General features: G+C 40.4%; 3 pseudogenes; 2 read left to right on the top strand and 1 right to left on the bottom strand.

Moving 5' to 3' along the window:
- The first annotated feature begins 2,914 nt into the window (after nt 1-2,914).
- Nucleotides 2,915-3,709, top strand: LOC149118920 (uncharacterized; annotated as a pseudogene).
- A 5,363-nt stretch (nt 3,710-9,072) lies between these two features.
- Nucleotides 9,073-9,901, bottom strand: LOC149118921 (uncharacterized; annotated as a pseudogene).
- Nucleotides 9,902-10,457: 556 nt separating this feature from the next.
- Nucleotides 10,458-11,249, top strand: LOC149118922 (uncharacterized; annotated as a pseudogene).
- The last annotated feature ends 1,506 nt before the right edge of the window (nt 11,250-12,755 follow it).

The raw sequence follows: 12,755 nt of genomic DNA on the forward strand, positions 1-12,755 counted from the left end.
TTATATATAAATGACTTCGATACACGTTCACTTTATTAAGACAATAAACAAAGTAAAGAAGTGAACAAGCGTACACTGCAGTAATGAGTATTAATACCATGTTTATTAGTTTATCAAAGTTAATTCTGTCCTGACAGGGCTTCTCCTACATTGCAATGACCTCAGTCTAATTATTGTTTTCCCGTGCGAAAAAAACAACAAAAGCTCTACATACTAAAGAATGGTTTAGTAAACGTTTAGCTGTAAATTCTAGAGAAATTATGACTTTTTTGGGGACAATTATAATAATTAAACTAGTAGTAATCGAAGATTATGGGCGCTTTCCATTCGATCAAAACTTACGGTGTGAATTTCCTGGAATGTCCATGGGCGAATGGTACAGACTTTCCAGTGTGGAAAACGATAAGCCCCACAGTTTTATTCGCTTGGAATTTTTCAATGACTTCGAGGTTTAAATCGCAAATATAGAAGCAAACAGATCACTGATAAGTCGACATTGTGACTTTTTATAGACCACGGCAGCAGGGACCTTATACAAACCACAACGGCAGCGAAAACAAAGAGTTTGAATAATGAGTCATACAATGGTTCTGCACGCGTCATAAATCTTTTTACATTTCCTAGCCAACCTATGCAAAAGAAAGGACCCGTCAACACGTATCCGAATATTTTTGAATCCGCAACTTTTTAATTTCTTTCCGGATACGGCTTCCGTCCACACGCATCCGGCGAATTCGGCAGCGAATCCGGATATTCTCGAATCTGCTCTCCAGAGTCACGGTGATAACGATAACGTGTGGACGGTGAATCCGGATACTTTCGAAATCAGATGACGTAGCAAAATCGTGTCCAGCCTCTTACCGAACAGTAAACCAATATGGCGGAACAACGTGTAGGCCTAGTTTCTCTGGATGGAATCCGGACACCATCGGATGCGTGGAGACAGGCGAAATCGATTGGAATACGCTACGTGTGGACGGGGAAATTTTTGTATCTCGGGAGGGAGAAAGTTGCGGATTCAAAAATATCCGGATAAGTGTGGACGGGGGCAAACAAGTACACCACGGGAGCACTATTTTAATAAAACGCTTTCTTGACGAATTTAGCTGTAGCTAATATTTATCGACATATAAGTGGAAAGGTTCTAAAGTAAAATATTAATCCATTTTCGAATATGCGTCGCCTTCATCCTTGCTTGAGATCTCCAGCTTGCTATGATCGCGGTCAAAAGAACCAGCGCTGAATAGAAAATTGCGAATTTGCATCATTTCCGAAAAAGAAGACAACCTCGTGAGGTATACTTAAATATTGAACATTTTTTCCTGGAAATTTCCGTTCCATTTGATTTTCAGAAGTAAAGGCTTTTTTAAAGCAATTTGAAGTAAAAACTAACGGTAAAAGCGCCCGACATTTCGACCGAACTTCGGTCATTTTTAAGCTTAAAAGTTTTGCATACGTATACGTATAAGTATAAAACAACGAAGTAAAAGTATGTAAACTACAAAAATGTAAAAAAGGGTGTTAAGAACAATAAAATGCGTGCAAGAATAACATAATTAAAAATAATTTTAAAATTTTGCACGATTTGAGCCTGACTGTCCATTGAGACTTGGTCTCAGTTCATTAATAAAAAATACATTTCATAAATGAGACATTCAAACTTTTTCTTGCACTTTCTTTAAGGTGGTAAAATTCTTGTAAGATCCTTGGGCACATAAGAATGTTTTACACGAAAATGTTTTCCAGTGGAGAAAGACGCATTCTTAAGCTCGTCTACGCGTTGATGCAAATGCCGCCGCGTGCAGGTCACAATTAAATTGATAAACAAGGGAATGTTGGTTAACAATAGACGGCTTGATTTCGCGCCGTTTTAGATGTTGTTTGATTTTGTGACTAACAAACGTGGGCTGGACAGTCACTTGAATTTTCTGGCTCAGATCTTTGAGTTGTGCTCGTACAATGTCGGCTGAAGCTTGGTCTTTAAATGGCAGAACAACGCGAACAGGATCTAATTCATTGTTAACAGCTGGTAACTCGGGAACAGGTTGATCAGAAGCTTTGACTACAATAAAGCGCGAGATGGTGCAATTAATTAACCTGTCTGGGTAACTCAGTCGAGAAAACTCTATTTTGAGGCTAACACATACCTCGGAAAAGTAGGACCAGTTGGAAGAGAGGCGGAAGACAAGATCAAGCATAGTTTTTAGTAAGCCGCGCTTGTAGCGATCATCAACATGGCTCTTGTAATGCAGCAGAAAGCCAGTGTTGATAGGTTTGACGTATACTTTGGTTTGGATTTGTATAGGTCTGTTAAGGAGCTGTGTGCCAAGAAGCGGAAGACTGGCACTCTTCGGTTAAGTTCACTAATAACAATAATAATAATAATAATGATGATGGTGATGATAATTAAAACATATTTATACAGGATTGCTGAATCAGTATTAAGGAAAAAACTGCTATCAATGCAAGTCCTGTGTAAAAAATAAATAAATAAATGAATAAAAACTAAGTAAAACTAGAAAAAAGTTACATTAAAATTAGGTTACATATAAAGGAATTATTAGATTCATACGAGCAGGCCTGAGCTGTGTTCGAGGAGCGGTTTGGCCATGTAGACATTGTTGAGTTAGCTGGGAAGAAGCGCATAGATCAATTTCCGACCATAGTGAAAGAAGTCAGTGTGCAGATCAGGCCGTATCAAGAAATAGCTTCAAGATTGATAGGCATTTTCAAGGAGTTCAACTTCCTTCATGAGCTTTACTCTCAAGTCCCCGAGGCAACTTTAGCTAAACTTTCTGCACGCCTTTGTGGTTTATGGGCCGAGTTTGATGAAGGAAAACCAAAAATATAAACGTAGAATTCATTTGTAAATTAGCTGGAAAAAGAGGCAAAAATCAGTGAGTCCAAGCAGCGGAGGATGCCGGAGAAGAAGTGGAAGCGTCCAGATACTTCTAAAGGCGATAGGGGTAAGCCAGCTGACAAATCTCAATCTGGGCTATCTGCAGGAGCCACGGAAGAATCTTTAGGCACCAGTTATGGAACAAAGAAGTGCCCAATTCACCAGTCTACTAATCACGCTTAGCAAGAGTGCAAACGTTTTGAGGGAATGTTGCCTAGCAAAAAGGAGAAAGTTGTTGAGAAACACAAACTATACTTATAATGTCTATTACCTGGTCATCGTCTGAGTAAATGTTATAGTAGAAATAAATGAAGAGTTCAGAACTGTGACATGCGTCATCATACCCTCATACATAAAGTCGACTTGAAATTTATTAAACAAGCAAAAGCAACCCGTGAATCAGAAAGAGTGCCTGAAGTTGAGAATGATTTAGCACCAGTCCAGTTCTGGAAAGCGAAGACTCCTCACCACGTCAGGATGTGGAGCCACAGAAGGGGTATCGCCAATCAGCGCACACAGGGTTTTGTGACTGGTGGTCCTACTTTCGTTGCAGTACTTCCCATTTTTGTCTTTCGAGAAAAAGGAAAACAACAAGTGATGGCATTGCGTGACTCAGGCTGTGAGTTGGAGTTATATGCGACAGACGCTAATCCTGCAGATGACATCACCCGAGAGCTAAGTCCTACAGAGCTTGGATTGGGCTTTCGATACAATAATATACCCAATTTCCTGTACAAGTCAGCAGAATTCTGGCCGGAAAATAGAGTCAAAGCATCCTGCGAGAAAGACGACGTGGGTGAGAAGAGGTAGGGAAGATTGGCTGGAGCAGCTCAGGAAAATGAGGTCCTGTTAGAGGTGGATGGAATACTGTTTCAAGCTGTAGCGATCCTGATACCTCTAAACGCATCGACGAAAGAAATCTTAGCCCACCGAAGAAAACTATTTTGGTTCCCACGGCAAAACTATTTTTGAACCCAGCGACAAAATTACCCCGGCTCAACCCAGCGATAGGAGAATATAATTCTGGCCGAGCTGCAAAACAGTTCGGAGGGTAGCTAAAATATTTTGAATCTAGGAACCAAAACAACTCGAAGCCTAGCGATTAGCGACAGAAATCAACTTGAATACTATATGACAACAAAGCAATTCCCAACCATACGACAGAAGTCTATTTGAACCTCAACGGCGCGGATGAAACAACTCGGAGTGTAGCGATCAGCCTAGAAAATAACTCAACAAAACAACAGCTCAGAGCGATCAGTGATCAGCGACAGAAATAATGCTGAATAGCGGTACAGTGACAAATTGAAAAGAGCTCGCCGTGAAGCGACCTGCGACAGAAATAACTTCGACTCCAGCAACAAAACAGCTCGAGGTGGGACGACCAGTGACCGTCAGAAATAATTTTGAATACAATAACAAATACCTTAGAGTAGCGCTCAGCGAGAGAAATCATTTTGAATGCCGGCACAGCGATTAAACAACTAGAAGCATGGCGATCATGGGAATGTAGCAACAGAACTAGTTGTGAATACTGATACAGCGACAAAACAACTCCTGTAGCTCGGAGCGAAGCGATAACCGAAAGAAACCCGGGCAGAAATAATTTTGAATTCACAGAAAAACAGAACAACTCACAGCGCGGTAGTGATCAGCGACAGAAACAATTTTTCAGTTCAACGACAAAACAACTCGCATTCAAGCGACAAAAAATGATTTTGTACCAGCAACTAAAGTACATTGAACTGAGCGAAAGAGACAACTTCTTCTGACTGCTTTTCCAACAGAGAAAACCGGAAAAAACGGAGGTGTCATCTTCATTTGATCATGTTCATGCCACGTTTTCTTCACCTTCGGTTAATTTGCACTAATGTAAGCTTTCTCTCTTCGGTGTGGGGAGAAAATCTCATTGTCCTTGCCAACATCAATGTCGAAGTCCATCGGCTTGTAAACTCCATTTGAAAAAGCCACAGTGCATAGTCCATAACAGCAGCCACGACCTTTATAACATGCTCCGCCGGAATGTTTTGTTGACCACTCAGAACTACATTTCCGCTCGTCTGCATGTGCCATTTTATTCCCAAGGAGATGTAAAAATATATCTCCCACATTGATTTATCCAGCCAGAAATACCAACCGTCTCTAATGTACCCGTAAAAGGCGCTTCTATCGAAAAAGCGTATTTCCCGTGGACCGCCGTTACTAAATTGCCTGATCACCTAAAGAATAATGGTATCATGCGGACGTAAAAGGAAATGCACTCCCGCTGTTTTCGGCAACCCTAAAATAACTTTAGTGGAATTGACATATCCCAAAGCCTGGACTGGGAGCCTCCCTCTCTGTCCCTCATTTTCTCTTGTCTGCACGGTTATAAATGACAGTGACGATCAAGCTGTCGACGTATAATTGACTAGTTGAGCAAATAAAGCGAAAATGATCCCTTTTACAAGGTTACCGATTCGGGCATGGAAGCTAAAAGAAAAGTCATTTTCTCCTCACGTAATGTAGTTACAGCTGGAGTTGTTTTGCTTTTTTACATTGAAATCCTATTTGAACATTTGGCTCTTAATCCAAAACTAAATATGGGCATTGTTCCTAGTAAGTGACCCCTAAAACACCCTCCAGTCAGCTACCGAAAGGAACATTACGTCGAATCTTTACGGTAGTACCATTGAAGATAGAAATTCAACCAAAGGAAACACAAACACTTACAGCCATTCCAAGGACGTCAGGTTATCAAATATTCCAGGCGGAAGGCTGCTCAGTTCGTTTTGCCGAAGATACCTGAAATTCAATGACATTTTTTCATTTTAAAGAAGTAAGCAGTAAACAGTTTCTTAAATACTCGTGATTTTACTAAGACCGCCATGGAATACATGTTACTTGAGTGATAAGTTAATAAGGATGGTGAATTTTAAGCTCGGTAAAGAAATGTGAAGGTGAGTTAATCAACATGACACGAGCGTGGGACAAAGAAAAATTCTGAGTCCCCGACAGGAATCGAACCCATGATCTCCTCCCATTCACCTTCACATTTCATTACCGAGCTTAAAATTCACCATCTTTATTAACTTATCACTACTCACGATGACTTCGATAGCGTTGATCCTAGCAGTATGCAGGACACCTGTCATATATGAACTCAGTTAAATGACCTTGCTCTCCATGAGTTCTCGTAGCTCAGTGGATAGAGCGCCCGCCCGGTGTTCGGGAGGTCATTGGTTCGATTCCCTTCGGGGACTCAGAATTTTCCTTTGTCCCACGCTCGTGTCATGTTAACTTAAATCAGCGACCGAACCTTCTTTACTACCGATGTCAAGCGTATATAACATAACTTTTCAGATAAATTAAACAAGACCTTACAACTTCAGAACCATTCCCTTTAGCTCTTTACTCACGGAGAGTATTATGGAGTTGTCCGAGTTATACAGTTAAACATTTAAGCATTCTGGTTTAAAAAACGAGTAACTGACTAGAAAAGCCTAGAACAGCAAGTTATAGCTACAATACTTTTTATTAATACGTTTCAACTACTGACTACGAAAAAAAAATTATCCGTCAGCGATTGAGGCATGCAAATATTTCTATTTTAGTCCGAGTAGTAGTTACATGATTTCTACCCAGTAACGTCAGCAATGTTGAGGGAACACTATGTTGAAACTAACAGTCCTTTTTCTCGAAATTCTTAGAGATCTTACTCTTCATGGTCACCTGACTCTAAGAGAAGTTATTTGCTTCCCGTTCACCTAATTTGCGTCATTACAGTTCATATAATAGTCAAGGCTTAATTACTTTGATATAAGAAGAAGATACGCAAAGTAAAGAAGTGAAGAAGCGTACAGTGAAGTAATGAGTATTAATATCATGGTTATCAGTTTATGAAAGTTTATTCTGTCCTGACAGGACTCCTCTAACACTGCCGTGACCTTACTCTGATTATTTTTCCCGTGGAAAAAAAAAACAAAACAAAACAAAAAAACAAGTTCAACAACAAAAGCTCTACATACTAACGGATGGTTAGAAAAGGTTTACCTGTAAATTCTGGAGAAATTATGACATTTGGGCCTCTACATTTCAACCGTTGGTAAGTTGCGACCTGTTTTATTCGGCTCGGCAACATTGCTCCTACTTTTCGTTTGCATTAAAACTGGACTGAGATAATGGTTTTGTTTAGTGAAAAAACAGACTATGTTCGTCAACCAACTACTATCATCAGAACTGACTGGAGGAAATGGTGTATTTTAACGTTTGATTAGCCTCGTCTCCAAGCCATCCTTTGCCACGAGATAGGATTAACCGTTATTTTCATGGCTGATGGAAGCGTATCAGTTAGCGTACAGATGCGTCAACCTATTATTACATGTGATCAAAAACCCTCGGAAGTAACTGCTGTAACTGGTTTCCATACAAGTATCTTTTGTGAAATGATTTTAATAGGGACGATAAATTATAACAATTATGCAAGTAGTTGAACGGCCGATGCGCATGCAACCCGCAACGAGAAATAATAATATAGAATGATTCCTTATTTCAACACTTTGACAATCGCAAAATCAGTTGACAAATTTAATCCTAGGAAGTGGCAGGCAACATTGTTTTTTTACTAAGAGAGCACATTATATATAAATGACTTCGATATACGTTCACTTTATTAAGACAATAAACAAAGTAAAGAAGTGAACAAGCGTACACTGCAGTAATGAGTATTAATACCATGTTTATTAGTTTATCAAAGTTAATTCTGTCCTGACAGGGCTTCTCCAACATTGCAATGACCTCAGTCTGATTATTGTTTTCCCGTGCGAAAAAAACAACAAAAGCTCTACATACTAAAGGATGGTTTAGTAAACGTTTAGCTGTAAATTCTAGAGAAATTATGACTTTTTTGGGGACAATTATAATAGTTAAACTAGTAGTAATCAAAGATTATGGGCGCTTTCCATTCGATCAAAACTTACGGTGTGAATTTCCTGGAATGTCCATGGGCGAATGGTACAGACTTTCCAGTGTGGAAAACGATAAGCCCCACAGTTTTATTCGCTTGGAATTTTTCAATGACTTCGAGGTTCAAATCGCAAATATAGAAGCAAACAGATCACTGATAAGTCGACATTGTGATTTTTTATAGACCACGGCAGCAGGGACCTTATGCAAACCACAACGGCAGCGAAAACAAAGAGTTTGAATAATGAGTCATACAATGGTTCTGCACGCGTCATAAATCTTTTGTACATTTCCTAGCCAACCTATGCAAAAGAAAGGACCCGTCAACACGTATCCGAATATTTTTGAATCCGCAACTTTTTAATTTCTTTCCGGATACGGCTTCCGTCCACACGCATCCGGCGAATTCGGCAGCGAATCCGGATATTCTCGAATCTGCTCTCCAGAGTCACGGTGATAACGATAACGTGTGGACGGTGAATCCGGATACTTTCGAAATCAGATGACGTAGCAAAATCGTGTCCAGCCTCTTACCGAACAGTAAACCAATATGGCGGAACAACGTGTAGGCCTAGTTTCTCTGGATGGAATCCGGACACCATCGGATGCGTGGAGACAGGCGAAATCGATTTGAATACCCTACGTGTGGACGGGGAAATTTTTGTATCTCGGGAGGGAGAAAGTTGCGGATTCAAAAATATCCGGATAAGTGTGGACGGGGACAAACAAGTACACCACGGGAGCACTATTTTAATAAAACGCTTTCTTGACGAATTTAGCTGTAGCTAATATTTATCGACATATAAGTGGAAAGGTTCTAAAGTAAAATATTAATCCATTTTCGAATATGCGTCGCCGGCATCCTTGTTTGAGATCTCCAGCTTGCTATGATCGCGGTCAAAAGAACTAGCGCTGAATAGAAAATTGCGAATTTGCATCATTTCCGAAAAAGAGGACAACCTCGTGAGGTATACTCAAATATTGAACATTTTTTCCTGGAAATTTCCGTTCCATTTGATTTTCAGAAGTAAAGGCTTTTTTAAAACAATTTGAAGTAAAAACTAACGGTAAAAGCGCCCGACGTTTCGACCGAACTTCGGTCATTTTTAAGCTTAAAAGTTTTGCATACGTATACGTATAAGTATAAAACAACGAAGTAAAAGTATGTAAACTACAAAAATGTAAAAAAGGGTGTTAAGAACAATAAAATGCGTGCAAGAATAACATAATTAAAAATAATTTAAAAATTTTGCACGATTTGAGCCTGACTGTACATTGAGACTTGGTCTCAGTTCATTAATAAAAAATACATTTCATAAATGAGACATTCAAACATTTTCTTGCACTTTTTTTAAGCTGGTAAAATTCTTGGTAAGATCCTTGGGTACATAAGAATGTTTTACACGAAAATGTTTTCCAGTGGAGAAAGACGCATTCTTAAGCTCGTCTACGCGTTGATGCAAATGCCGCCGCGTGCAGCCAACGTAGCCTGCATCACACAGGTCACAATTAAATTGATAAACAAGGGATTGTTGGTTAACAATAGACGGCTTGATTTCGCGCCGTTTTAGATGTTGTTTGATTTTGTGACTAACAAACGTGGGCTGGACAGTCACTTGAATTTTCTGGCTCAGATCTTTGAGTTGTGCTCGTACAATGTCGGCTGAAGCTTGGTCTTTAAATGGCAGAACAACGCGAACAGGATCTAATTTATTGTTAACAGCTGGTAACTCGGGAACAGGTTGATCAGAAGCTTTGACTACAATAAAGCGCGAGATGGTGCAATTAATTAACCTGTCTGGGTAACTCAGTCGAGAAAACTCTATTTTGAGGCTAACACATACCTCGGAAAAGTAGGACCAGTTGGAAGAGAGGCGGAAGACAAGATCAAGCATAGTTTTTAGTAAGCCGCGCTTGTAGCGATCATCAACATGGCTCTTGTAATGCAGCAGAAAGCCAGTGTTGATAGGTTTGACGTATACTTTGGTTTGGATTTGTATAGGTCTGTTAAGGAGCTGTGTGCCAAGAAGCGGAAGACTGGCACTCTTCGGTTAAGTTCACTAATAACAATAATAATAATAATAATGATGATGGTGATGATAATTAAAACATATTTATACAGGATTGCTGAATCAGTATTAAGGAAAAAACTGCTATCAATGCAAGTCCTGTGTAAAAAATAAATAAATAAATGAATAAAAACTAAGTAAAACTAGAAAAAAGTTACATTAAAATTAGGTTACATATAAAGGAATTATTAGATTCATACGAGCAGGCCTGAGCTGTGTTCGAGGAGCGGTTTGGCCATGTAGACATTGTTGAGTTAGCTGGGAAGAAGCGCATAGATCAATTTCCGACCATAGTGAAAGAAGTCAGTGTGCAGATCAGGCCGTATCAAGAAATAGCTTCAAGATTGATAGGCATTTTCAAGGAGTTCAACTTCCTTCATGAGCTTTACTCTCAAGTCCCCGAGGCAACTTTAGCTAAACTTTCTGCACGCCTTTGTGGCTTATGGGCCGAGTTTGATGAAGGAAAACCAAAAATATAAACGTAGAATTCATTTGTAAATTAGCTGGAAAAAGAGGCAAAAATCAGTGAGTCCAAGCAGCGGAGGATGCCGGAGAAGAAGTGGAAGCGTCCAGATACTTCTAAAGGCGATAGGGGTAAGCCAGCTGACAAATCTCAATCTGGGCTATCTGCAGGAGCCACAGGAGAATCTCTAGGCACCAGTTATGGAACAAAGAAGTGCCCAATTCACCAGTCTACTAATTACGCTTAGCAAGAGTGCAAACGTTTTGAGGGAATGTTGCCTAGCAAAAAGGAGAAAGTTGTTGAGAAACACAAACTATACTTATAATGTCTATTACCTGGTCATCGTCTGAGTAAATGTTATAGTAGAAATAAATGAAAAGTTCAGAACTGTGACATGCGTCATCATACCCTCATACATAAAGTCGACTTGAAATTTACTAAACAAGCAAAAGCAATCCGTGAATCAGAAAGAGTGCCTGAAGTTGAGAATGATTTAGCACCAGTACAGTTCTGGAAAGCGAAGACTCCTCACCACGTCAGGATGTGGAGCCACAGAAGGGGTATCGCCAATCAGCGCACACAGGGTTTTGTGACTGGTGGTCCTACTTTCGTTGCAGTACTTCCCGTTTTTGTCTTTCGAGAAAAAGGAAAACAACAAGTGATGGCATTGCGTGACTCAGGCTGTGAGTTGGAGTTATATGCGACAGACGCTAATCCTGCAGATGACATCACCCGAGAGCTAAGTCCTACAGAGCTTGGATTGGGCTTTCGATACAATAATATACCCAATTTCCTGTACAAGTCAGCAGAATTCTGGCCGGAAAATAGAGTCAAAGCATCCTGCGAGAAAGACGACGTGGGTGAGAAGAGGTAGGGAAGATTGGCTGGAGCAGCTCAGGAAAATGAGGTCCTGTTAGAGGTGGATGAAGTATTCGTCACTGATCAAACTAAGACGAATTACAGTTTATGTGATGCGACTCGCGCACAATAGAAAAGCTAAGGGGAGACCAAGTCTACTAGGTTTACTTAAGTCGAAAGAAATGAGAACTTCTCAGGATTAAATTGTAAAGAGGGCGCAAGTTGAGTCATTCAGCGAAGAGATACAGTTTCTGGAGATAGGCCACCACTCGCCACCTGAGCCCTTGCACAATCAAATTAGGCAAGAGTATTGGATCATCCATGGCCGCCAGGAGGTGCGAAACGCGTCGTTCAAGTGTAACTACTGTTATCGCCAGACAGTAAAGACTCAAGAGCAGCAAATGGGAAGTCTGTGAGAGTGGCAACTTGAGCCAGGAATGGTGTTTAGGAACACTTGAGTTGACTTTTTGGACCTATGTTAGTTAAGGAAAGACGTAGTAAAATTACTTTGTACGGCGTCTTTGTTCACTTGCATGAGTATTAGACCGTGTCACCTCGAACTTGAATTGTGGATGATTTTTCAAAAGATCATTTCATTATGGTATTCAAGAGATTTATTGTTCGACGTGGATGACCGCAGAGCATCCACAGTGGTAATGGAACGAACTTTGTCGGTGCAAATAATGAGTTGCAGAAATGTATTGTATTAAACTATTGTGGGCATAAAAAGACCAAGTGGAAATTTCAGCTGCCTAGCGCCCCGCACTTTGAACGAACATGGGAGGGACTAGGAAAGTGCAAAAAGAAAACGCTGAAAGCCATTCTGAAACACAGGACTGTTTTCAAAGTAGTACTGAGAACTGCACTTGTCGAGACAGAAGGGATACTAAACAGTCGACCGATTATTCAAGTATCCAATGATGCAGAGGACATTGAAGAGTTAACGCCAAGGCATTTTTTTGTTGTTGGGGGCGAATCCGACTTATAAAGATGCTGAAGTTAGTGACAGAGCGATCAACTCGACAAAGATGTGGCGACAGTCCCATGCGCTAGCTATATATAATTTCTTCTGCAGACGTTTTACCGGGGAGTACCTTCCTAGCCTGACAGAAACATGGAAGAAGCGACAAGCGATAAAACAGAACCTCAAAGAAGAAAATGTTGTCTTAGTTGCTGAACCAAATTAGCCGTAAGGCGTATAGCCGTTAAGCAGAATCTTGTCCACTCATGCTGGGCAGGATGGGTTGGTTCGGGCAGTTACAGTGCGCACTCAGCACGGGGAGTACAAGAGTCCGATTACGAAACTTTGTTTATTAGAGGAAGCGGAAGAGTAGACTTGTTAATTGTCTCAACAAAGATTATGTCTCTAATAGGGACGGGGATGTGCCTCCCGCTTCTTGAACTTTCATTTTGGGTCGCGTCACTATGTTATGAATGACAGGCTAGCTCGTTGCTAGAAGCCACGTGCGAGCGTGTGAGATGAGTTGAATTGTAAAACATGTGCGGTGTTGTTGTACGTGTG

Source organism: Orbicella faveolata, unplaced genomic scaffold (genome assembly GCF_042242905.1).
Source record: "Orbicella faveolata isolate gen_17 unplaced genomic scaffold, um_ofav_v1 contig_1, whole genome shotgun sequence".
NCBI classification, from domain to species: Eukaryota; Metazoa; Cnidaria; class Anthozoa; order Scleractinia; family Merulinidae; genus Orbicella; species Orbicella faveolata.